Here is a 27,860-nt window from a genome sequence, read left to right as displayed (position 1 = left end):
GGATTAAGAAACTCACTCAAAACCACACAACTACATGGAAACTGAACAACCTGCTCCTGAATGACTACTGGGTAAATAACGAAATTAAGGCAGAAATAAATAAGTTCTTTGAAACCAATGAGAGCAAAGACAAAATGTACCAGAATCTCTGGGACACAGCAAAAGCAATGTTTAGAGGGATATTTATAGCACTAAACACTCATAGGAGAAAGCAGGAAAGATCTAATATCGACACCCTAACATCACAATTAAAAGAACTAGAGAAGCAAGAGCAAACAAATTCAAAAGCTAGCAGAAGACAAGAAACGACTAAGATCAGAGCAGAACTGAAGGAGATAGAGACACAAAAAACCCTTCAAAAAATCATGAATCCAGGAGCTGGCTTTTTGAAAAGTTTAACAAAACAGATAGACCACTAACCAGACTAATAATGAAGAAAAGATAGAAAAATCCAATAGACACAATAAAAAATGACAAATGGGATATCACCACTGATCCCACAGAAATAGAAACTACCATCAGAGAATGCTATAAACACCTCAATGCAAATAAACTAGAAAATCTAGAAGAAATGGATGAATTCCTAGACAAATACACCCTCCCAAGACTAAGCCAGGAAGAAGTCAAATCCCTTAATAGACCAATAGCAAGTTCTGAAATCGAGGCAGTAATTAATAGTCTACCAACCAATAAAAGTCCAGGACCAGATGGATTCACAGCCGAATTCTACCAGAGGTACAAAGAGGAGCTGGTCCCATTCCTTCTGAAACTATTCCAAACAATAGAAAAAGAGGGACTCCTCCCTAACTCAATTTATGAGGCCAGCATCATCCTGATACCAAAACCTGGCAGAGACAGAACAAAAAAGAAAATTTCAGGCCAATATCCCTGATGAACATCGACGCGAAAATCCTCAATAAAATACTAGTAAACTGAATCCAGCAGCACATCAAAAAGCTTATCCACCACGATCAAGTTAGCTTCATCCCTGGGATGCAAGGCTGGTTCAACATAAGCAAATCAATAAATGTAATCCATCACATAAACAGAACCAATGACAAAAACCACATGATTATCTCAATAGATGCAGAAAAGGCCTTCGATAAAATTCAATATCCCTTCATGCTAAAAACTCTCAAAAAACTCGATATTGATGGAACATATCTCAAAATAATAAGAGCTATTTATGACAAACCCACAGCCAATGTCATACTGAATGGGGGAAAACTGGAAGCATTCCCTTTGAAAATTGGCATAAGACAAGGATGCCCTCTCTTACCACTCCTATTCAACATAGTATTGGAAGTTCTGGCCAGGGCAATCAGGCAAGAGAAAGAAATGAAGGATATTCAAATAGGAAGAGAGGAAGTCAAATTCTCTCTGTTTGCAGATGACATGATTGTATATTTAGAAAACCCCATCATCTCAGCCCGTAATCTTCTTAAGCTGATAAGGAACTTCAGCAAAGTCTCAGGATACAAAATCAATGTGCAAAAATCACAAGCATTCCTATACACCAATAATAGACAAACAGAGCCAAATCATGAGTGATCTCCCATTCACAATTGCTACAAAGAGAATAAAATACCTAGGAATACAACTTACAAGGGATGTGAAGGACCTCTTCAAGGAGAACTATAGACCACTGCTCAAGGAAATAAGACACAAACGGACAGAAAAAAAAAATCCATGCTCATGGCTAGGAAGAAACAATATCGTGAAAATGGCCGTATTGCCCAAAGCAATTTATAGATTCAATGGCATCCCCATCAAGCTACCATTGACTTTTTTCACAGAATTAGAAAAAACCACTTTAAATTTTATATGGAACCACAAAAGAGCCCGTATAGCCAAGACAATACTAAGCAAAAAAGAACAAAGCTGGAGGTATCGTGCTACTTGACTTCAAACTATACTGTAAGACTACAGTGATGAAAACAGCATGGTACTTGTACCAAAACATATATAGACCAATGGAACAGAACAGAGACCTCAGAAATAATGCCACACATCTACAACCATCTGATCTTTGACAAGCCTGACAAAAACAAGCAATGGGGAATGGATTTCCTATTTATTAAATGGTGTTGGGAAAACTGTCTAGCCGTATGCAGAAAACTGAAACTGGACCCCTTCCTTACACCTTGTACAAAAATTAACTCAAGATGGATTAAAGACTTAAATGTAAGACCTAAAACCATAAAAACCCTATAAGAAAACCTAGACAATGCTATTCAGGACATAGGCATGGGCAAAGGCTTCATGACTGAAACACCAAAAGCAATGGCAACAAAAGCCAAAATTGACAAACGGGATCTAATGGGATCTAATTAAACTAAAGAGCTTCTGCACAGCAAAAAAGCCTATCATCAGAGTGAACAGGAAACCTACAGAATGGGAGGAAATTTTTGTAATCTATCCATCTGACAAAGGGCTAATATCCAGAATCTACAAGGAACTTAAACAAATTTACAAGGAAAAAACAAACCTATCAAAACGTGGGCAAAGGATATGAACAGACGCTTCTCAAAAGAAGACATTTATGCAGCCAATAAACATATAAAAAAAGCTCATCCTCACTGGTCATTAGAGAGACCAGTGAACTCCCATTCACAAAGGGAGTTCCTTGTAAGTTGTATTCCTAGGTATTTTATTCTCTTTGTAGCTAATCAGCACCACAATGAGATACCATCTCATGCCACTAAATGGCGATCATTAAAAGGCAGGAAACAACAGATGCTGGAGAGGATGTAGAGAAATAGGAACACTTTTGCACTGTTGGGGGGAGTGTAAATTAGTTCAACCATTGTGGAAGACAGTGTGGCAATTCCTCAAGGACCTAGGACCAGAAATACCATTTGACCCAGCAATCCCATTACTGGGTATATACCCAAAGGATTGTAAATCATTCTACTACAAAGACACGTGCACACGTACGTTTATTGCAGCACTGTTCACAATAGTAAAGACTTGGAACCAACCCAAGAGCCTATTAATGATAGACTAGATAAGGAAAATATGGCATATATACACCATGGAATACTATGCATCCATAAAAAAGGATGAGTTCATGTCCTTTGCAAGGACAGATACAGCTGGAAACCATCATTCTCAGCAAACTAACACAGGAACAGAAAACCCAACACCGCATGTTCTCACTCATAGGTGGGAGTTGAACAATGAGAAAACATGGACACAGGGAGGGGGAACATCACACACTGGGGCCTGTCAGGGGTTGGGGGATTAGGGAAGGGATAGCATTAGGAGAAATACCAAATGTAGATGACAGGTTGATGAGTGCAGCAAACCACCATGGTATGTGTATACCTATGTAACAAACCTGCACGTTCTGCACATGTATCCCAGAAGTTACAGTATAATTTTTTTTAAAAAGAAAAGAAATATTGAAAATGTTTTTACATTTGTCCCTCATCTTTTATGTATGTTTTCAGTGCTTTTCATTCCTTGTGTTGATCCAAATTTCCGTTTGCTATTTTCTTTCTGCTCGAAGAATTTTCTTTAATATTTCCTTTAATATTGCAGGCATGCTGGCAATAAATTATTTCAGTATTGATTTTTTTGTCTGAAAAAGCTTTAATGTATTTTTATTTTTTAAAGATATTTTTGCTGGTTGTATATTTATACAGTGACCAGTTTGTAGTATATTTTATTTATTTAAGGATGACTCTCCACTGTCTTCTGGACTGCATAGTTTCCAATGAGATCTCTATTGTATTCTTTGCTTTGTTTCATTCTATGTAAAATGTCTTTTTCCCTCTGCTTTCCCAATTTTATCTTTGACTTTTAACATTTTCACTATGATATGCCAGAAGTGTGTTTTTATTTACAGTTTTTCTTCTTTGGATTTTTTGAACTTCTTGAATCTATTGTGTGTGTGTGTTTTTTTTTTTTTTTTCTGAGATAGAGTCTTGCTCCATCACCCAGGCTGGAGTGCAGTGGTGCAATATCGGCTCACTGCAACCTCTGCCTCCCGGGTTTAAGCGATTCTCCTACCTCAGCTTCCCCAGTAGCTGGGCACCATGCCTGGCTAATTTTTGTATTTTTAGTAAAGATGGGGTTTCACCACATTGGCCAGGCTACTGTCTAACTCCTGACCTGGTGATCCACCTGCCTCGGCCTCCCAAACTGCTGGTGTTACAGGCGTGAGCCACTATGCCCGGCTTTCTTATTTTTTCAAACACATCTTCTGGACTCTTCTGTGTCTCTTAGTCTTTTGAGTTCCAGTTATGTATATGTTAGGTCATCTGATACCTCTTTGTTCTTGGATGTTCTGTTCTTTTTATTTCTTCCACTTTTAGTCTTTGTATTTCAATTTGGATAATTTCTATTGATCTGTCTTCACGTTTAGCGATTCCCTCTTATGCTATGTCTGGTCAGCTATTACTCTCTGAAATTATTCTTCATAGGTATCATATTTTTCATTTTTAGCATTTCCATTTGAGTCTTTTTGACAGCTCCCATCTCTTTTCTGAAATTTCCCAGCTGTTTGTGTGTGTTATTCACTCTTTCCAATAGAAGTTTTAATGTTTTAAACATGGTTATTTGAAACTGTTTGGCTGACAGTTCTAATACCAGGGCCATCTCTGGGCCTGGTTTTACTGATGCTTTTATGTCTTGACGTGGGTCTTTTTTCTTGCTGTTGTCTTTCTGTGCCTCAGTTTTCATCTTGCTTTGCATGGCTGTGTCACAGATGGTGTTTCTTTGCATGATTGTTGCTTGTTATTCATTGAGGTGCTGTTAGCATAGTGTGAGGAGGGACAGTTTCCCAGTACTTCCTCTTCAGTCTCAGTCTTAGGCAGACTCTGTGGGCCTGAGTTTTTGGAGCAGGACTTCCTGAGCATCACTTCTCTTCCTCCAGTGGTAGATAGTCTCCCCTTTCTATTCAGTCTATGCTTACGTCAGAAGCAAATTCCCTGTCTCTACCTTCATAGCGGCCTAACTCTGCCCTGTATTGGTGGGTGGTCTTTTGTGTGAGTGGGTTCCCCTTCAGGATTGGCAGAATTTTGCTTTACATTATTACAAGATTTGGGTATGAGCAGGCATTCTGATCCTTTTTTAGTAGCATATGGATTTTACCTAATGTCAATGTAGGGTGGGGAACAGGTTTTCTATCCCTCTCCTGGGACAGATATTCAAATAAGGGTCAACTTCTGAGATTCTTACTCCTTCCCCAGGGGCAGATGTCTTTTGGTCTACATCAGGGTAAAATTTAGGGTACATATGAGGTTGTACTTGCCTTCCAGATGCAGTCAATCACGGACTTCTCATGCAAGGGCCCAAACACAAATGGGCTTCCCGGGGTCATCCTGCTCCTCTCATAACTCGTCAGGCTCTGAGTCCCGCGCCATCAGGGGTGAGATGGCACTCCTGGGTTTCCTGCCCTGCCTTCAATGTTTCTTATAAGCACCCAGCAGAGACTCACAGAAAAGAGTTGCTGAGTGGGTGAGGACTCCACTTGTGCTGGGCTCCCTGGGATTCTAAACTGCTGTGCTAGTCCACGTTTAGTCTTCACAAGTGCATTTATCTTTCAGTTGTTCTTTTTCTTCCTGCTTTTAAGACTGTCACCTCCTTCTTTCATAGTCTGCTGAGAGTAAAGCAATCTGTGTCTCTTACCTCTCCTCAGAGGGCCATGTCACCTTTTGAATTCATTTCATTTGGTTGTCTTGTACCCTCCACTCTTCAACCCTATATTTAATATTAGGGTTAGAGTAATGTTCTGTTGTGGCTGTTTACATATTCTAAACTCAGATACTGTGGCTTATTCATCAATATATCCTGACAGCTAAGCACATGCATTTCTCTTACTAACATAATAATATGTTCTGCTCATTACTGGCATAAAGTAGACATGTTAAGTTACTTTAATATTGGAAGATTTTCTATTTTGTTTCTTCTTTTACAAAGGATCTCAATATTTACTCTTGGTTACTCCCTAGTGGTAGCATTTTTAAAACAACTAACAGTATTAGTAAATTGTCTGACAGTATTTCAGGAATGAAAGAATAGCAATGATACAGAAACCAGTACACAGAAGGACAGAAACAATTGCTTTTAGAAATAAATAAATATTGCTGTATTACAGAAAGATGAGGAAATAATCACCAAGCTTTTTCTGAACAGGATGCATGTCTGAGAAAAGATATCAAGCTCAGGTTTTCACCCCAGAGACTCGGGCCTTTTTTTGTGTTGTCAGAGTTCTTGTCTCTACTGAATGTTGAGTTTATGGAAAAGGAGAACACAAAAACAAGTCAAACAGATGCCAAAGGAAATGCCTAGCCATGAGAATGACAAGTCCAGTCCTCTAAAACTGCTCACAGCCAGCACCAGTGTTGAAAGTAGTTGATTATTTTCTTCCCCTTTCCCTGCTTCTGTTGTAACTTTGTTTCTCTTGGTTTCTTATTTTTTCTTTATTTATGTTCCTATATTTGGAAAGCTTTGATTCTGATTTTGGTTCCTTTTGGTTCCTGTCCCCGTGTTGTTCTGTGCCTGGTATTTGCCCTCAGCTTCATGACTTACGTCGGTTCTTGCTTCTCAGAGTGGGTCTGATAGCCACAAGCCTTTTCAGGCAAATACCTCTGATACCATCAAGCCCCACTCCATGGCCAACGTCCTGAAATAGATGAGGACATCTGCCTGTCTACTCTTTCTTCTGACATTTCACATCTTTCTGTTTTTTTTTTTTTTTCTTTCTAATGTCTAATCACATAGTTTTTGGAGTTAGTTAACCTTAATCCAGGTCAATCTATATCTCATACTTCCTCGTTCCCTCAAACTGATTTGTGTGTTAAGGTGCCTAAATTATGTGTTTGTATTTTCATTCTTTCCTTGTGTTAATAGAATCCATGTGTGTCTCTGGTGACTCATTAGTGGATTATTTGTGGTATCTCTCTCTGTCCATTCTGTTTTCCTCAGGAGATTTTAAAATCAGCATAGGCAAGATTGAAATTTAGCCCATCTCTAAACTTTAGAACAAAGTTCAGGTTCATGCTTCTTGGGAGGATGCAATAAAGCTTCTTATGATTCTGATGACCTTATTGTAAGCTATAATTAATGTATACCCTTTAGAATTTGTTTGGAAATGCCTGCATCTGGATGTGCTAGGGATGATAATGGGTTTTGGAAGATAATGCACATAGCAAGCATACTGTATTAACTATTCATTTTGTTGTTGTTGTCGTTGTTTTATTTTTTTGAGACAGAATCTTGCTCTGTCGCTTAGGGTGGAAGGCAGTGGTGTGATCTCGGCCCACTACAACCTCTGCTTCCCAGTCTCCTGAGTAGCTGGGACTACAGGCACCTGCCACCACACCTGGCTATTTTTTTTGTATTTTGTAGAGACAGGGATTCACCCTGTTGCCCAGGGTAGTCTTGAACTCCTGAGTGCAAGTAAGCCTTGGCCTCCTAAAGTGCTGGGATTACAAGGGTGAGCCACTGTGCCCAGCCCCTCTATTAACTATTCTTATCCTTATTATCCTTTGCTCAGTTTTCTTTTGGACTGAAAAAGCATGTCCTTGTTTAACCACTGAGGACTCAGATCATCACATCTATCACTGATAATACAGGTGACCAGAATTTTTTTTAAAATTTTGAATAGAACAAATTGTTGATAGTTGACAGACTTTCCAGTATGCTACCCTATCCCCTTTAGTGCAGGCAGACTATCTTCTGAGTGGATAATATTTCATTGGAACATGTATGATACCTCTATTTTACTTCTTCCTCTTTTTCTTTCCAAGTTTGATTTTTGCAATTTTTCTCTTTCCCTCAAATTTCTTGAATGACGAGCTTTTCTTGGCTTTGCAAATGGCAGATGTTAGAGTTTGTACCAGCTAGATCTTGGGTTATGTGACATCACTGGCTCTATATAACAACTAGACTTCAAATATCTTTGAAGAAAAATTGCCTTAAAAATAAGCTTTGGTCAGCTAACACTAGGTGCATTTGTGTTGCATAATCTAATTTTTAAAATCCTGGTGTTTTGTTTTTCTCAGTCATGTCATATCAATTTACACTTTTAAAAGTTTTCTGTGTGAATGAAGAACAGTGTTATTTAGCAAAGGCAATTATTTGATTACCTCCCCTGTGCTAGTCGCAGCCTGGCATTTAATCTGGCTGAGGCCCACAGACCGCAATTTGAACAATCAGGGTAGTTTTCTGTAATTGCAATAAATCATATCATTAACCATGACAGACTTTTCCTCCCACAGATTTTTCTTTCAGTAGCAGTTAACTCCTGAACTCCTCATGAAGGCCAGACTTCACTGTGGTCTAGTGAATTTCATAGTCAGCTGGCACAATATAAAGACGGAGTTTGTGTTGGAAAAACAGTGATGTCCCAAGAGCAGAGCCCAAAGAGGTCTTTCTAACTTTAAGAGATGTAAGGCTCAAATGAATATGCCACACACAGAGACCATCTGAAAGAATAATTTGTGAAAGGATTATCTGCTCTAAGACTGTTTAATTTTCTAACAAGGAAACAGATGGAGATCAAGATGTGAAGCATACTTATATTGTTACATTTTGGTCATTTATGTAAAATACACCTGCTACTGTATTGAGGCTTCCTGGGATTAAAAAAAAAAAGTATGAAAAGAGAAAATATTTTAAAAGGAACATTTATTGCCACCTTATGTAAGATAATTTTACAATATGTCCATTTTAAATAGGAATTTTTTAAGTGGACTATGTTTAAGGCTCTACCATCTTAAAAACTTCACTTTTGCCTTTGCTGAAATCCAATGCCTGATGTGGAGCTACCTTTAAAAGTTTACAACTTCAAATGATATACTTTTCTTTGTTATGCAGTTTGGGTTCAAAGTATTGGCTCTAGCTCTGGAAGAAGGAGAAGTGAGAGCATTTTAACTTTCACCTTATTTCTTTCATCTATTGATTTTCTTAAGCACATATTTTGTTCATGTTTTTGATGTTTTGACCATTTATACCTTGCTCTATAGCTGTTAGTATCCTTTGTTTTGTCTCTAAGTTCGATAACATAGCTTACTGTTATGATGATCTAACTTATACGGAAAACAGAACCAAGTATTGCTTAGGATTTATTTTTTAAAATTTAAAAAAAGATCTAATTTCACATCTCTAAGCCCTCGCTAATCAAGGGAGAATGTCCCAATGTCAAGGTCTCCTTGTTTCTCTTTAATTTCTTTTGATCCTTCTTTCCACTTCTAAATCATTCTTACTGTCATTGTGTCTTGTACTAGGGATGTGGGAGGTAAATTCTTTGAATCTTGCATGATCCATGCTGTCTTTATTTTGCCCTGAAATTAATTTCTATCTGTGCCGGCTATCTAATTCTGGCTTCAAGATAATTTTCCCTGAGACACTTGAATGTGTTTCTCTGTAGTCTCCTAGTATTTAGTGTTGTGTTGAGAAGTTTGTCCCCGGTTTGATATCATTTTTAATAGGTAATCATTTTTTCTCTTTAGTGGTTTTACTTTGTTTCTATACTTGGTATTCTGAAACCTCATAATGAGTCTGAATCTTTTGTTATTATTGTTTCAAAATTTTATCTTCACCAGCATTTGCTGGCCCTTTCATTCATTTGGTTTTTAGACTTTTTCATTGTAATAATCACACCATTTGATTTCAGAGTTTTATTTGTTTGTTTTGCATCCTCAGTTATAATAGCTTATCCTTGTCTTTGTTTTTATAGAAGTAGTATCCTTTTGTCTGTTAACTTTTTAGAAATAAGCTTTATTTGGCCGGGCGCAGCGGCTCATGCCTACAATCCCAGCTCTTTGGGAGGCCGAGGCAAGCGAATCACTTGAGGTCAGAAGTTCAAGACCAGCCTAGCCAACATGGCAAAACTCCGTCTCTACTAAAAATACAAAAAAAAAAAAAAAAAAAAAAATTCACCAGGCATAATGGTGGGTGCCTGTAATCCCAGTTACTCCGGAGGCTGAGGCAGCAGAATCGCTTAAACTCAGGAGGCAGAGGTTGCAATGAGCCGAGATCGTGCTATTGCATTCCAGCCTGGATGACAGAGCAAGACTCCATCTCAATAAACAAACAAACAAACAAACTTTATTTTTTAGATCGGTTTTAGGTTCACAGGAAAATTGAGTAGAAGGTATGGAGACTTCCCATATATTCCCATGCCTACACACGCATAGCTCCTCCTTATCAGCATTGCCCACAAGAGGGGGTCGTTTGTCATAATTGATGAATATACACTGACACATCACTATCATCCGAAGTCCGTAGTTTTAAGTTAGGATTTATTCTTGGTGTTGGACATTCTGTAGGTTTGGACAAATTAGTAATGACATGAATCCAACATTATAGTAATACAGAGTAGTTTCACTGCCCTAAAAATCCTCTGTGCCCTGCGTATTCATCCTTCCCTTTCCCCTAACCCCTAACAACCACTGAACTTTTTACTGTCTCCAAAGTTTTGCCTTTTCTAGATCATTATATAGTTACAATCATACAGTATGTAGCCTTTTCAGATCAGCTTCTTTTCACTTAGTAATAATGCATTCAAGTTCCCTCTATGTCATTTCATGACTTGACAGCTCGCTTCTTTTTAGTGCTGAATAGTATTTTATTGTCTGATGTACCAGAGTCTATTTTATCCATTGACCTACTGAAGAACATTTTGGTTTACTTAACGTTTTGACAATTTTGAATAAAGCTGCTATAAACATGTGTATACATGTTTTTGTGTGGACCTAAGTTTTCAACTTCATTGGGTGAACACCAAGAAGTGTGACTCCTGGATTATATGGTGAGAGTATGTTTGGTTTTTATAAAAATCTACCAGACCACTTTCCAAAGTGGTTGGGCTAGTTAGCATTCCCACCAAAAATGGATGAGAGTACCTGTTGCTCCCCATCCTCATCAGCATTTGGTTTTGTCAGTGTTCTGGATTTTGGTCATTTTCTGGTAGGCTTGTAGTGGTTTATCTCATTGTTATTCTCAGTCATGTTTCTCTAATGAGATGATGTTGGACATCTTTTCATATGCTTTTTTATTATCTGTATACTTTGGTGAGGTGTCTGTTAAGGTCTTTTAGTCATTTTTAAATTGGGTTGTTTTCCTATTGTTGAGTTTTAAGAGTTCTTTGTATATTTTGGATAACAATCCTTTAAGATCAGACAAGATTTTTTGGCAAATATTTTCTCTCAGTCTGATTTATTTTTTCATTATCTTAACAGTGTCTCTTAAAGAGCAGAAATACTTAATTTTAATGAAGTCCAGCTTATGAATTGCTTCATGGGTTGTGCTTTTAGCATGGCATCTAAAAAGTCATCAGCCAATGCAGGATCATCTCAATTTTCTCTTATGTTGTCTTTGAGGGGTTGTAGTTTTAGATATAGATCTGCAATTCATTCTGAGTTAATTTTGCAAAGGGTGTAAAGTCTATGTCTAGATTCTTTTTTTTTTTTTCATATGGATGTCCTATGATTCTAGTGCTGTTTTATGAAAAGAGTATCTTTTTTCCACTGTATTGACTTTACTCCTTTTCAAAGCTTAGTTGACCAAGCTTTGCATTTCTGGGCTCTGTATTCTGTTCCATTGATCTTTTGGTCTGTTCTTTTGCAAATACTACCCTCTTTTGATTATAGTAGCATTACACCTAACTTTTAAAAAACATTTGAACACAGAAAAATGTTGAATGGTGGGTATAGTGAACCCTATACCCACAAACTAGATTCAAACATTTGATACAGTATCCATTTAAATCTCTCTATGGATATCAAAACTTTTAAAATAATCTTTCTTGTTTAGTAAATTATTTCTATTTTTTCTGATGTCAATGTCTGATCATTTCTCTTGGTTATTCTCTTTCATGTCATTGGTTTTCCTTGAAGAAATGATCCTTAGCAGATTATTTTAAAGACTAGATTGATATCGTACAGGGTTGACAGAAGTTTCTTATGCAATTGCATGGTGATTAATTCTATAAACTGGCCTGAGTTTCCACTAGCATTGCATTTGTATCTGCTTCCCTAACACGTTTTACTCTTCAATGAGAAGAAGCCTGATTTTAAGCTCTGTGTAAGAGGGCAGGGTGTGTTGGTTGTCAAGCTTCACTTGGATGTGGATATGGAGCAGTCAATCAGCTGAGACCTCTGCTCCAATTGTGTAAGATACAGACAACTTCAGTTGTCTGAGTGGAATGATGTTTCCTCTTTTTCCTCCTGCATCTCTGCTGTGTGATTCCAGAGTTACCTTAAACTTTGTTTGCTTTGTTAGACTTCTAAATATAGGACTGTTATTATTGAGTTAGAAAAACATACTTCTCTCTGTACAGATACAAAAGATTTGATAAAGAAGAGCATGGCTTGGGTTTCAGATCCTGGTAAACCCCTTGCTGGGAACCTATGTGTGTAGTCAAACCTACACAGCTGTATGTGGAAGCCTTACCCACATTCAGGACCTAAGGTCCTCTCTCCCAGAGTGTAGTTCCTTTTAAATATTTGAAGAGCTCTGTCAGGGTGAGGGGAGATACATGGAAGGCTTCAGTGGCCTTTCTAGTACCTACCCCAGTTCTCACCTAAATATAATATACATAAATATAACTTTTTCACTTGCCCAGCAAGAGAGGAAGTGTGAGTTTGAGGCCTCAATCATGAATGAAATTATATTAATACATACAGAGAAGTCACGATGGAGAGCTACTGAATGGTCGGGACAAAGGGAGCCAAAAACCAAGTTAAAATGCCCAGATGAAAGTAAAAACTGTGGGAATAAAACTGAGAAAGTGTGCGGGGTTAAACATGGTGTCTGCAGAATCAGCTCAATGGAGGGGATCCCTGAAGCCATGGAAGCTAAAGAAACCCAGAGAGCCCCAATGTAGAGATAACAAAGAGCCTTGGCAAATATGGCCAGGATGGTGAAGGCATGAAGAATCTATAAAGTTCAGATAAGAAACATTTAGGCATAGAATAATAATCTGTGCCATTTTATATTAAGTGTGTCATACATTTATAATTAACTATTCAAACTTTTCTCATTGATCATGCACGGAGTCAGAACTATTGTGCATGGTATAAAATTACCCCCAGATGTGGCCAATGCTTAGCCACCTCCTCTCCCATTCATTCCCAACTTTACCATATATTATTGCATTTCCAAACCCTCTGTGGTCACTTGAACACTGAGTTCTCCCATGTGTCTATAACTTTGAACATAAGATTGTATCTAATTCTTTCCAGCCAGCCTGAAAAATACATTTGCCTCCTCCTAGACCTAGCTAGAGATCTGTTTGCCACTGGAAACATTCCTAACTAGCCCATGTTGAGTTGATGCTCCATCTTCTTCCCTCTATATGTTGCCCTTAAATTATATTGCAATTGTTTAACTACTCATCACAAATTATTCCCTTCTAGAACTGTCCTTATCAATCTCTGTTACTTGATACTTAACAGGAAGGTGCTTAGTGATTGTTAGCTAAACAGATGAATGAGGCCCATGGTCTATCCTTCTCTAACCTCTGTTCTTTGATATATACCCTCTCCTTTTACTTCTCTTTTATGCATGAACGATTTTTATTTTTCAAACTCAGAAAAACACATCTGAAAGATACACCTGCTCAGAGGCTATGATAGCAGTCTATTTCTTATTTCCCCTTAGAGTCATTCAATACATACTATGTATGGGGCACTGGCAGAAACACTGGGGATGAACAGAAGTGGACCCAGTTCCTGCCATCATAGAGCTGATTGTTTAGTGGGGGAAAGTTATGTCAATCACATGGTTATACAGACAGGTATAATCATATTCTTTGAGGGAGGACTGTATGGTGCTTGCTGATGGTGCTGCCGGAAGCTGTAATCATGGCAGCAGGTAATTAGGGAGGTCAGGGAAGGCTGCTTCTGGGAAAGTGACAAAGAAGCTGAAATTGAATAGGAGCAAACAGAGTGATCCAGATAGAGTGCACAGTATGTTCAACGGCCCTGCAGCTGGCATAGGGAATAGGATAGACTAAAAGAAGTCCATGTGATTAGGAGTGAAGAGCAAAGATGAGCATATTGAAGAAGTTGGAGAGTAGCAGGTATTAGCACATGCAGTGTTGTCTGGGCTATGCTAAGCAGCTCTTGCCTTTAAGTGTGCAGACCCTGGGACCAGACTGCCTGTGTTTATATCCTAACTCCAGCACTTACGTCCTTGGGAAAGTCTCTTTGCCTCCATTTTCTCATTTGCAAAATGAGAATCGTATTAGTACCTACCTGATGAGGATTATATGAGTTAGCAGAAAAGCATTTAGAACAGTTTCTAGCACATAGCACTATGGTAATTGTTAGCCATCATTATTATTCTAGAAAAAGTATGTACATATATATATTTGTGTGTGTGTATACATATATATATATATGTATCCATGACTTAATTTTCATGACTTAGTGTAAATACTTCCTTGTATCTAATCTTGCCCATATTTACTTTGGTAATATCCCAGGAAAAACATTCTATATTGGAAAGGAGAGAGAGATGGGAAATTGAGAATTTTTTTCTTTAATTTTCTCTTTGAAACTATGATTTTGAGACTTATGAAGATTCTGATACAGTTTTAAAACCTCTGTGTAAAAAGGATTATATTCTTTTTTCCATTTGTTACTCCTATGTAAGAGCATGAGGACCCAATAGGTAGCATTTTTCTGTAGGCTAAGAAACAGTGTGCTTTGAGCACCTAAATACATTTATTCAGCACCTCTTCTTGACCCCTTAAGTTGAGGTGGACGTGCAGTAGCAGAAATCTTGCTGATAAAAGCCCCCCTTTTCAAGTCATTAACTACTAAGACATACATGCATAAAGGGTATAAAGGGATTTCATTTCAAGCATCATTGAGTTGTGAAGGTAAAAATTATGCATAATTTGTTCCGTTGGAACTGTTATTTGAGAGGCCATATTGATTTCATTGGTGACCACATGTAACTTGTAACATTTCCTTAAATGATCATTTTGATTCTAATTGTGTTGAAATAGCATCCAAAGCACAAATAGGGGGAAAAGAGAGATTTCATCTAGCACTGCTTTTTTATTGAGTGCCTCCTTTACGCTATTTAGTGAAAGTGGAGCCTGATGTGTGTATGTGTTTCACGAGTATTGCTGAACGCAGTGCCTCTTAGAAGATCCTACCTTCTAAGTACATTTGGACCATGAAACAATATTTCCTTTTATCTCCCTTTGTCATTGTTAATTAGGAAAAATTGCCAGATTTCCCAGTGGTAGCATGTCTAATTTAATAACCTGAGAGTCTGATGCTTGAAAATATAATGAAGTGTACTAAATACCATGGCAGTTTTATAATTACTTATACAAAACATATTGCCACTAATCTTTACTGATTAGAAAAGACTGTTATAAAGCACAAAATGCAGTCAGATGAGAGCTAAGCTCTATTTGCATAATTCAATATAATTATTAATCATGAAATTTTTCCTGAGTATTGGCCAATGGACCAGAATTTGTTTGAAGATGAGGAATATTGGTCAAAAAAAACCCTTCTAAATTATTTCTTAATTCTGTAAAAAAGATAAATAAATAAAACTAAATTAAAAATAAATTAATTAATTAATTTAGTGGAAATCTCCCTCTCTCTTTTTCTTTGGAAACATTTTTATCATTTGGTTTGATTACCAGCCTAAGAGATCGCCCTAACAGGATTAGCTATTTTAAGTAAAGTTTTGGTATCTTGGAAATACTGCCTGAGCCAATATTTCTATACATTTTAGAAAACTCGGTCTCTTCCAATTTTTTTTATTTTAAAATATTATATAGGCAGCACAATGGAATAGTGGGTCTTAACTTTTGTAAAATCCCGGTTTGAGTCTTCCTTAGTTGTGTGACCTCAGAGAAAGATAATATTTGGCAGATGACTTAACCTTGGAATCTCAGTTTCTTTATCTGAAAACACAGGAATCTTTATTATAAGGATTAACTAAAATTTTACTGTAAACCATACCACCTGTACATTGTAGGTATCAAAAAACCCATAAACCTTTTCCCCTTAGGAAAACGGCCATGATATGGGAGCAGTAACACATGAAGACCAAGTAATGTGTGATTTTGTAGCAATAATAGTATATAGTAGCTTATGTTTAAGTGCCTTTCATTTAGCTGAAAGAGTCTAGCCCTCTATGTGTGGGTAAATGTTGAGCATGGTGTTTTAGAGTGTGGATGCGTCAGACAGATCCAAGCTTAAATCTTGATTCTGCCACTTATGTGTTTTGTGACTCTGGGGAGATTACTTAATCTCTGGGAACCTTACTTTCCTGATCTGTTAAATGGAAACAATAATAGTATCACTTCTTGGGGATTAAATAGTGAAAGCTTAACAAATTGAAGCATGTGGAGACTTCATACAATAAGGGATCCGTGGGTGCTTTTCTGGGTCTTTATGTTTTAGGTGTGTCTCTTGTAATTCACATACCCTGATGAAGCCTTCTAATGTACTGTTATACTCCTTTTATCTGGTGTTGGTACCTGAAATTCCCTTAAGGTAAAATATGGGGTTTTATTTCATTTTTTGCAACTAGTTTGACTAACCTACTGCATCCTCATGCTTTTACATAGGGGTAATAAAAAAAAAGAAATCCTTTACACACAGAGGTTTTAAAACTGTACCAAAATCTTCATAGTGTTAGTATAATTATTTGGAATGGATTTCTTATTGGTGGTAGAATCAGATTTTTTCTTTTTAATGATGATAGTAAAGAGGTTCAATAGCAGTTAGAAATTAATAATATGAGTTCTTCCAAAAAAGAAAAATGCCTCCACAAAGTTTTTCCAAAATTACCAATTTGGGGATAGTTTCAGGGAGTTGAAATGATGGAAGCACCAAAATTTTGCACAATTCAAAAATATTCTCCCTTTTTTCTTTAGCATAGACTAGACTCTCTGGTATATATCTTTGTTTTATTCATTTTATTTGCTGAACATTAATTGAGCATTTAATAGGACACAAAGGCTCATCAAAATATGATATTCAAAATATGATATGAAATATAAATATTCATAGATGGGGTAGAGAGCAGTGGGAACAGATGCATAAATGGATATTGCTAATAACCTTTATTAAGGACAGTGCCAAAGAAATGCAAAGGTGTTATGGGAACAGGACAAGGGGTACTTGGCCTGGCCTAGGGAAAAGCACGAAAGGAATAATGGACTAGGTGATGATTAGGGATTGGTTTTCAATCAGGCATGGTTCTATACTCCTAGCAGGTGTTTAGAATATATAGGGGCATTTTTGTTTGCCACAAAATGATTGGAGAGTGGCATTATTAGCCTTTGGCGAGTGGAGGCCAGTGATGCTGAATGTCTTTTAATGTACAGGATAATCTACACGTGGCAAAAACTATTCTTTCCCAAACGCCAACAGGAAACATTGAGTGAAGAGGGGAAATAAGGTATTCTATGGAATAGAAATTATTATCTATGTTGTGTAAATACTATAGTATGAAAAGAATTTCATTGAGCTTGTAGTATATGTAAAAATAAAGGCAATTAGAAATTGAGAATACTCTTTTTCTGTCTATTGCTTTCAGTTGGAATGCCCTGAACTGGTTTTTCAAGCCCATGATTTTCCTGAAGCCTAAAGTAATGATACATGTTGGTTTTGAGTATGCATACTGGTGACGCCGGGCTTCTCAAGCCCCTAGAGAATAAGTTCACTCAGATCACTGTCAGAATGATGAAATTCCAGGAAAGAACATTTCCATTTTTTTTCTTTCCAACAGACTGCCAAGTTAAGAAGGGGCCAACTGTAAAACAGTATTGACATTTTGAACCAGAAAATCTGTTTTTCTTTGCTTTGATATATTTTAGAATAAAATAGATTTGCTCAGACATCCAAAACAGTTAAGAAAGTTATCCATGGCTATAGCCTAAATGCAGAGGAAACAGCAGGAGAAATAATTAAGTCACATATATGCAGGAGCAGGAGCAGGTGGGAAGGAAGAGGAATGGGGGATAGGAATCTAGGAGCCTCTGGCTCTAGGGATGTGTCCAGTGAGCACAGAGGATAATTCCCAATAGTGATATAACCCAATAGTGAAGATACAGACAACAAGCTCCAGTATTTTAGCAGAAATGGTAGAATGGCCATGATGATATGCACAAAGGTTCAGAGTTCGGTCCATCAGATCCCAAGGTTTTGCAGAGGAGTTATCTATGACAGAATTGGGAAAGGCTTTGGGAGGGACAATAAGTGAGAAGAGGGGCAAGGAGAAGCTTGGTTAGCCAATTCCTACTCTGGCCTTTAGCAGGCATCTCTGATTATTATTAGGTTGGTGCAAAAGTAATTTCAGTTTTCACCTTTACTTTCAATGACAAAAACTGCAATTGTTTTTGCACCAACCAATATATGTGTTGGAGTTCTGTATAGGATTTTATTTTAAAATGATACAAATTTCTGCTTTAAAAGTTATTTGAAAACCACTAATATTCAAAAAGCATCAAAATCCTCATTGCTAGTGTCACTTATTCATTTAGAAATTAATCTGCTGTGCAAGTTTGATCAAGTGCCTTAACCAGTCTATATTAAAACTATATTTTTAAAAATTTAGGTAATGAGGGTTTCAGACTGAAAATTTTAAGGACCTTTTTAGCTCTAACATTCTGTGAATTTTCAAATGTATTAGTCAACTTACTGCTTTATTGTGAAGAGAGATAATTTGATGAGTATAGATTGATTCACGGGAACTAACAGATGAACCACACAGAAGACCTAGGAGAGTCTAGGTCTTTGATCTGAAAGTTACAAGAAGTGCAAAATTAAAATGAGGTTATTTATGGAAATTCACAGTTTCCAGCACTCACAGTTGCTACTGGTTTCATCAAGGCATAACATCTTGGCAAACAAAAAACAGGAGCTCTAATTCATCAATTTACCTAATGTTCTAGTTAAAAGTCTTTCACTGGGACTATTAGTGGGCCAGGCTTCCACTGGGTAGAGGTGCTGGTTTTATGAAGTTATCAGAACATTTTCAAGAGGATTGTCAGAAAAGAGGCCTTTCAACTCTTTAGTACACATTTTCAGTTAGTCGGACACAGCTGCATGAGGTATGAATTTACTTTTCTAAGAATCATTTAATAAAGCAATACCCTTGATATGGCTGTACTTCCCAGCAAGGATTTGGAAACATTATGCAGCCTGTCAAGTCTGACAATTTCACACATTCACTTCCCATTTTCCTATTAGCATTTAAGAAATTGTGTTACTCACTTGACCTCCATTCATTTTAAGCACATTATCCTGGCTGAATGTTCAAGCTGGTTGTTAAGGAGCAGCACCTCTGGGTTCTGCTATCATCTCTATTTGCCTGGGTTGGTCCCTTGGCCATTTGCTAGTAATTTAAAATGGTTTCGTGGGATTGCTGGATTTAGGCTTGCTCTCTGCTTGTTATGAAATATACTGGCTGGCATTGTAGTAGTTTGTTTAGAACATTTTCTGCATTAAAGAGAGAAATGAAATGCTCCACTAGAGGGTCACAGACCAGCACAAGTTTATGCAGTGATTACAAAACCACATATTGGTATGATGCTAAGCACTACATGTAGGTCATTTTATTTCATTTAAGCTGTACAACAACCTTATGAGGAAAGTGTCATCATCATCATCATCATCTCATGATTAGAGTTGAGCAAATTGACGCTTACAGAGGTAATAACCAAAATCTCACAAGCTAATCGCTGTTGCTTAGTAAACTTATTTGGCTCACTTCTCCGTGGTGGTTGTTTGTAGTAATTACAAAGATGTCTGGCAATATGTTATTTAGGCAGAAGTGCACTGTCACAGTCTAACATACCCAATTTTTGTGCTAATTTAAATTATAATGAGAATATAAGACGTTTATTAGATTAATTCACACTCAGATCCAATTATATGTCATGGACACCAGGTAAAGTTTGACTATTATCTTGTTGGAGCTTTCGCTTGAGAGCTGGCACTGCATGTTTTATTGCTAATACATTCATCTCCACAAAGTGGAGAGTGGCTTGGTTCATAGCCCCTTAACTACCGAATGCATGGCCACTGCTGTCTTTCAATTACGTTTTGTGATTCTGCAGTAGAGAATACTCCAGTTATTTTCTTTGTTACACCTGAAAGCGGCTCGGAAGCCTGAAGTCTTCATTTCTTTCAGTGAGCGCTTACAGACAAACAGTGAAAGAAAAGGATTCATTAGACATTGTTTTTCAGCTCTTCTAACAAGGAAGTAAAATGAATAGGTGGGTTCAAGTGATGTCAAGTATCAGTGCTGGTTTGATTTTATGGCTTAGCACAGTTACTGCTTTCAGAATACTGTCAGTATGTATTTAACATTGCTTTGATTCAGAACTCTATGCAGTTGTAAGAGTGACTGGTATGCACAGGGATATACTAAAATAGCACAATATTAAAGCATCGTGACCGATGTATGCCAAGTTCACCTGTACTCTCCAAGGAGATTTGTCAGAAGTTTTCCCTTTTTTGACCTCATCAAATCTTGTAAACAACCTGAAATCTTTATCAGAACTATGTAGGGATGTAAATAATAAATGAATAATTTCTAGTACTGTGTATTCTGCTGCATGTCTATGCTTCAGTGTATACTGATTTCTTGTACTTTTTCCCCCCACATGTTTCTCAGTAATTATTTTTCTTTAATTTACATATATACAAATTGTGTCAACATTTTTGAGTGCACTGAATTACATTCATTTCTCAGCATAAAGTCATTTGGTTTTTTCTTGGTATAGAAGCACTGCAGACTCATTATGTAAAGGAAAATTGAAACCACAAAAAGTTGGAAGGCAGACAAAGCCAAAACCTTCCCCTAAGACAATCATCACTAATACTTTGTGTTTCTAAGTCTCTTTGTTTTAAGCATTTAAAAAATATTTTTCAAATGTACATAAAATCTGTGATTTTAAAAAATTTATCATATCATAGCACTTCTGTATGCTAAAACATAACTTCTCTAAATGCCATTCTAAATAACTGTGCAGCATTGTATCAAAAAATATTCGACCTACTTTTTTTCTGCTATTAAACTAGGGAAGAAAAGAATTCTTTCTTAATGTTTACAGCTACATACCTTCACCTAACAGCCTGTTTCCTTACTATGAAATCTGAGAAGCTTTAACCACTGTTAAGCACAGTGCAGGCACCATCCATCAGGATGGCCAGGAGCCTTTGTGTTGAAGCAGAGTTCTTTAAAGTTCCCTGCTGTGCCAGGCATTGACATTTTTGGTGGGAGTCTGGGGGCTTCTTGGGGGTGTCAGGACAGTAGTTCTTCATTTGCCTGTAGGCATGCCAATAAACTGGCTGAAAATTAGTCCTGGCTTTTTCTTTGAGTCATGACCAGGACAAAGACACCTGCTATAAACAATTACTATTCTGGAAAATTCTAACCAATTCAGTAACAATCATCAAAAATAAGAAAGAAGGGAAGAAATAAAATATATAGCTGATATGATTATCTAGCCAGAAAAACTAAAGAGAATCAATTGAAAAAAATGGAATTATTGAGAGTTTAGCTAACTGACCAGATTTTCAAAACAAATATACAAAAATCAATAACATGATCACAGATGAGCAAAAACATAATAGAACATGTAATGGAATAAGTTCTGTTTAAGTTGTTGCTGTAAATATAAAATCTCTAGGAATAGCCTTCATAAGTGTCTAGGGATCTACATGAAGAAACTTTACGACTTTACAAAAATCCATGAAAAACTTGGATAAATGTAGAAACATATTCTGTTGCACATTGGAAAGATTCACTGTTGTTAATGCTGATAGTAAAATTTCCTCCAAAATACAATTAACAGAATCATCAGTGGAAGAGAATTGGTATCGCAGAAACAGACCTAAGTATTCAATTTCACATACCATGGATGTTATTGTGAGATATAGTGGGATGGTACTGTGTAAGGGAGTATATATGGAGTTTAAGATAAAACACTGTGGAATCAAACAATCATGAATTAAAACCCCAAATCTGCTAAGTTTTATGGCTTGCTGTTGTTTTTACCACTGTTGTAATAGTTCCCATCTCATGGGAGTGGACCGAGGATTTAAATAGGACGTGATATGCAGTCAATACATGGTAGAGTTCATTAATATTATTTCATCCTCAAATATTTGGAAAATGAGGCATCCTGATTTTTTCCTAACATATCATACTTCAAATGTTTAAATGTATTCTTAAATTTGCATTTACATAATTATTAAAGATAAAGAAAATATAATAACATTGGACTCCTGTGAAATAAAAGGAAATTAATATAATATTTTCCTGTCCCCACACATCTCATCATTAATTATCATGAACTCTATCATTTTCACCTGGGTTCTAGAAGCACCTTAGAAATAAGTTAGATATTTCTATGATTCAATTCTCTGCAATGTTGAATCTATGATTTACTATGCTATTATAGGTAAGCAATCCTTGATTATAATAGTAATAATTGTCTGTTGTAGACGGTATGAAAAACACAAAAAGGTGTCAAGAAGAAATTTGGAATGACCCAAAATTCCATTACTTGAAAATAATCGTCATTAATATTCTTGTGTCTTTTATTTTGGATTCTTTTTTCATTTATGTGTTTCAGAATTAATATTCATTCTTGAGTTTCAGAATTAATAAATTTGCTTAATACAATTTCAATAAAATCTCAATTGAATTTGTTGGAAGTTTAATTCAATGAAATGATTTCAAGAATAATTTTAAAATATGTTTTTAAAAGGAGAAAATTTAGGGGAGACTTGTCTTTACCAGTTTTACTGTGTATAAAACTCTCCAAATTAAAATTGTTTTGTACTGGTGCAAATTTGAACAGTAAGTTTGTGATTCCATAAATAGTCCAGGAAGAGAATTTAGTGTTTAAAATATTTAGTATATGATAAAATTGCTGTGATTATCAGCGGGAGAAAATATTATATAGCAAAATTTTCAGGGATAAAAAAGTGAGATATTACTTTTTACCATATGGCAAAATAAATTTCAAAGTTTAAAGTTACACCAATTATAGTTTTTAATTACCATATTTGTAATTTTCATAAAGGTTAGCTTTATCTTAGCCTGTACTCCTCTTGTAATATTTTACCTTAAAAGGACAGTGTCTCCTTTTATCTTACTGAGAACTTGAAGTATACAATTAACATTTATGTCTTGCCTTAAATTTGTTTTAGAAAGGTGATTTTTATTTCCGATCCTTACTATTACTTAATATGTTTTTCTTATGCTGCAGAATAATTTTGTAGGCCTAGCACAGTTGTCCTCTTCTTATCCTCACAGAGAGAAAGTAATGATTATTTCGTTGTAGCAGAGTAAGCTTGTCATGCTTTCTAGAGGGCTTCTCAGACCTTTTCATGGCACACACTCAGGTGCCCGTCCTGATTTATGTCTCATTTATTTTGTTTTCATTTTTCTTTGCTTTTTATACTGTAGGTGCTCACTAAGTTCCTCTTACTTCATAGTTCAATTTATTTTGTAGAGAATTCTACTAAATTGCATTTCTGTGGCTCCCTCAAGTAGGATTTTGATTTGTAAAATTCATATAACTGTTTTATCAAATAATAACTGGAAATACATACAAAGTTGCTGACACCCCTAGCATTTTAATTGTTGAAGGTAGAGGGATCATCTCAACATTACCCAAGAATTATGTGGCTGAATAATTGCTCCTTTGGAATGTGCTATACATTTTATTTAATTGCACCATGTAACTTGCCCATGATGGAGCAAATCCATCATGAACTTTGATATTTTTCTGATCACCTAAGAATTCTCATTTCTGGTTTGTGACATGCTGAATATATTTGGTGATTTCAGCAGTGTTAGAAAATTCTAGAAACAATTCCCAAGGTAAAATTAATTGTGACTTACTATGAATAGTGACTTACTATGAATAAGAATGTCAGATGGCTGCATAGTATTCCATGGTGTATATGTGCCACATTTTCTTTATCCAGTCTAACATTAATGGGCATTTGAGTTGGTTCCAAGTCTTTGCTATTGTGAATAGTGCTGCAATAAACATATATGTGCATGTGTCTTTATAGCAGAATGATATATAATCCTTTGAGTAGGTAGCCAGTAATGGGATTGCTGGGTCAAATGATATTTCTGTTTCTAGATCCTTGAGGAATTGCCACACTGTCTTCCGCAATAAAGGATGAGTTCATGTCTTTTTCAGGGACATGGACAAAGCCGGAAACCATCATTCTCAGCAAACTAACACAGGAACAGAAAACCAAACACTGCATGTTCTCACTCATAAGTAGGAGTTGAACAATGAGAACACATGGACACAGGGAGGGGAACATCACACACAGGGGGCTGTTGGGGGATCAGGGGCTAGGGGAGGGCTAACATTAGGAGAAATACCTAATGTGGATGACAGGTTGATGGGTGCAGCAAACCACCATGGCACGTGTATACCTATGTAACAAACCTGCACATTCTGCACATGTATCCCAGAACTTAAAGTATAATAATAAAAAAAGAAGAATGTCAGATGGCTTTAGGAGGATGATAGAGGAGATTGATGCAATTATTGTTAAAAAATAATAATAGTGATCAGATAATAATCACTGATAATGAAGCCCAATATACTAAAATCCCAAGCTTTTGCTATTGAGCAAAAATGATGTTTGTACTCCCCACTTAAAAAATGGTTGCAATAAAGTCATTGTTTTCTTTTCCTTTTCCTGCAATTGCTGAGTGGGTTCAGTTGCTAGTAATGTCTTTGTCTATTTTTAAACTGTATGAGAATGTGCCTTGGAGACATGAGCTTTTTTTTTCTTTTTCAAATATTCTTGTACTAATCTATATTGATGTACTAATATTCTGTTTGTCTGATTTTCCGACATTATAATAAATGGTCATATAACCAGCAATGTGCCATAGCAATAAGAGATATGCCATATCCCTTAAGGTTTTTCTAATTAGCTACTTAATGAGAAAATTTGGTAATTGTTTTGAGTTAAAGGAATAGGTGTATTTATTTGGACAACATTTGATTTTGAGTGAAGTTTTTTTTTTTTTTTTTTTTTTTTTTTTTTTTTTTTTTTTTTTTTTTTTTTGGAGCCTTGCTCTGTCGCCCAGGCTGGAGTGCAGTGGCGCTATCTCGGTTCACTGCAAGCTCCGCCTCCCGGGTTTATGCCATTCTCCTGCCTCAGCCTTCCGAGTAGCTGGGACTACAGACGCCCGCCACCTCGCCCGGCTAGTTTTTTGTATTTTTAAGTAGAGATGGGGTTTCACCGTGTTAGCCAGGATGGTCTCGATCTCCTGACCTCGTGAACCGCCCGTCTCGGCCTCCCAAAGTGCTGGGATTACAGGCTTGAGCCACCGCGCCTGGCCGAAGATTTTTTTAAGAGAATAAAATGCAACTATAGTATTGTATAACTAATGTGCACAGCTCACTGTTTTTTAAGATAACAATCTTAATCTATTAACAAAGATCTGATTTCAGAGTTTCATAATATTGAGGATTTATTTAGCTTGTAAAACCTATAGCAACCTATTCATATGTTCTGAGATAGAATATACATCAAGGAAATTTTTGTCATGTATCCAGTAAAGAAGAATTAATTAAAGTAGTCAGTTTGTTAATCTGTAAGAATGTGTGAACTTCCATGTTTCGTGTTTCCAATTCCAAATTAGGGTAAGTGGGACTAGAATAATTTTAGTAAATATTCTCTTGAAATGAGGAGTTTTCAATGTGGCTCTCCAACGTTAATAAGTTTGTTGTGGCTATCAATATCTGAAATGGTCCATAAATTTATATTTGAAAAGCCACCATCAGGCAAAGTTTTCTGAAGTCTTTGACTTTCATATAACGGTATTGCTTGAGTATCTGTATGATTTCCTCCTGTAGCAGGTTTATGCAAATCCTATGAGGGGAGAAAGCACAAGCGATATCCCTGCTTTTCAGAGAGAAAACTAGTTTTACGGAGAAATATCTTTCCCAGAGTACTCAGTCAAGTGGCAGAGCTAAAAGGAGAGTCTGTTTATATGATTAAGTGATACAAGTCATGCTTTATTTCTTCCTATCACTAATTCTTATCCCAGTCAGTCAGCTAATCTATGCAGTCAGTCTAACGTGGATGACATGGCTACAAATCCTAGCCTAACCTAGGATTTGGTATTCTGTGTTTTGTTGTTGTTGTTGTTGTTGGTGGTGGTGGTGGTTTTTTTTGTTTTTGTTTTTGTTTTTGTTTTTTTTTTGTTTTGTTTTGTTTTGCCTATGAACAGGATCTGGGAAATAGCATGTGGTACAAATGTCACAAATTGTGTCAAACATCACCATCCCCATGCCAGTTGTAGCTGATGATTCACCTGTGAAATAGAGCCACCAATAATAAGAACTTTCCAAATATAACCTCAAAAATTTTTGAATCACGGATTTTTTATTAAAAAAAAAAAAATCAGAGTCAGGCAAAGAGAATATGGACACACGCATTTGAGCTGGTCTCAGTCAATTGGAGATTCTTAAATTCAGAGAACAGGCCCAGGGGATTGTGCTTGCCTCTTTTATGGAGTCGTTATAAGAAAATCTCTGTCTCCCTTTACTTATCAAATGTTTTAACCTAAATTCAGGACTGTTTTTTCTCCCCACCTTGAGATGCTAATTAATATAACTAGTCATCTAAAATGACCAACTGGAGAAGTGACATGATTGAGTACCTTGGTACCTATGGTGGTTAATTCTATGTACTACACACACAAATATCCATAGGAGTTAAACAAAAGAAAAAGAAAAAGGAATAAAAGCTGATATATCAATGCAAAAAATCATCAAAACACAGAGGAAGACAGCAAGAGAGGAAATGATTTTTAAAACCTACATGACTAACAGAAAGCAGTTAACGAAATGGTATTAGTAAATCTTGCTCTGTCAATAATTATTTTAAATATGAATGGATTAAACTCCCCAATAAAAAGATATCGAGTGGTTGAAAGAAAATAAGACTCAACTACTGTCTATAAGAAATTAACTTTAGATTTAAGAACACATATAGACTGTAAGTGAAGGGACAGAAAAAGATATTTTATACAAATGGTAGCAAAAAGAAAGCTGAAGCATCTACACTATATTGGAGAGAATAGACTTTGTCAAAAAGTGTCACAGAGACCAGGAATTTTATAATGATTAAAGGTCAATCCATCAGGAAAACACAATCACAAATGTATATGTACCCAACATCAAAGCACCTAAATATATACTTAAAAATGGACAGATCTGAAGGGAAAAATAGAAAGCAACAAAATAATAGTAGGGGACATTAACACCCTATTTTCAACAGTGAACAGAACATCCAAATCAGTAGGGAAACAAAGAAGTTGAATAACACCATAAGCCAAATGGACCTAACAGACATTTACAGAACATTTCACCCAACAGCAGCAGAATACACATTCTTCTCAAGTGCATACCAATCTTCCTCCATTGTCGATCACATGTTAGGTCACAAGAACAAATCTTAACAAGTTTAAGAAGAATGATGTCATACAAAGATTTTCTGGCCACAATGGAATGAAGCTGGAAATCAACAGCAGAAGGAATAGTGTAAAATTCACAATGATGTGGAAACTCAACAATACACTCTTAAGCACTTGGTCCAAAGAATGAATAAAAAAGGAAATTAGAAGATATCTTTAGAGAAATAAAAATGAAAATGGAACATACCAAAATTTATGGGATTCAGCGAAAGAAGTACTTATAGGGCAATTCATTGAGATAAATACTTACATTAAAAAGGAGAAAGATTTCAAATACAGAACCTAATTTTATTCCTCAAGGATATAGAAAAAGGACAGATTAAACCCAAAGTTAGCAGATGGAAGAAAATAACAAAATATTAAAGCAGAAATAAAGAAAAACA

The sequence above is a fragment of the Rhinopithecus roxellana genome, chromosome 16 (assembly GCF_007565055.1).
Source record: "Rhinopithecus roxellana isolate Shanxi Qingling chromosome 16, ASM756505v1, whole genome shotgun sequence".
NCBI lineage: Eukaryota > Metazoa > Chordata > Mammalia > Primates > Cercopithecidae > Rhinopithecus > Rhinopithecus roxellana.
The sequence above is the reverse complement of the archived record's forward strand: the minus strand, read 5'-3'. Positions refer to the sequence as shown.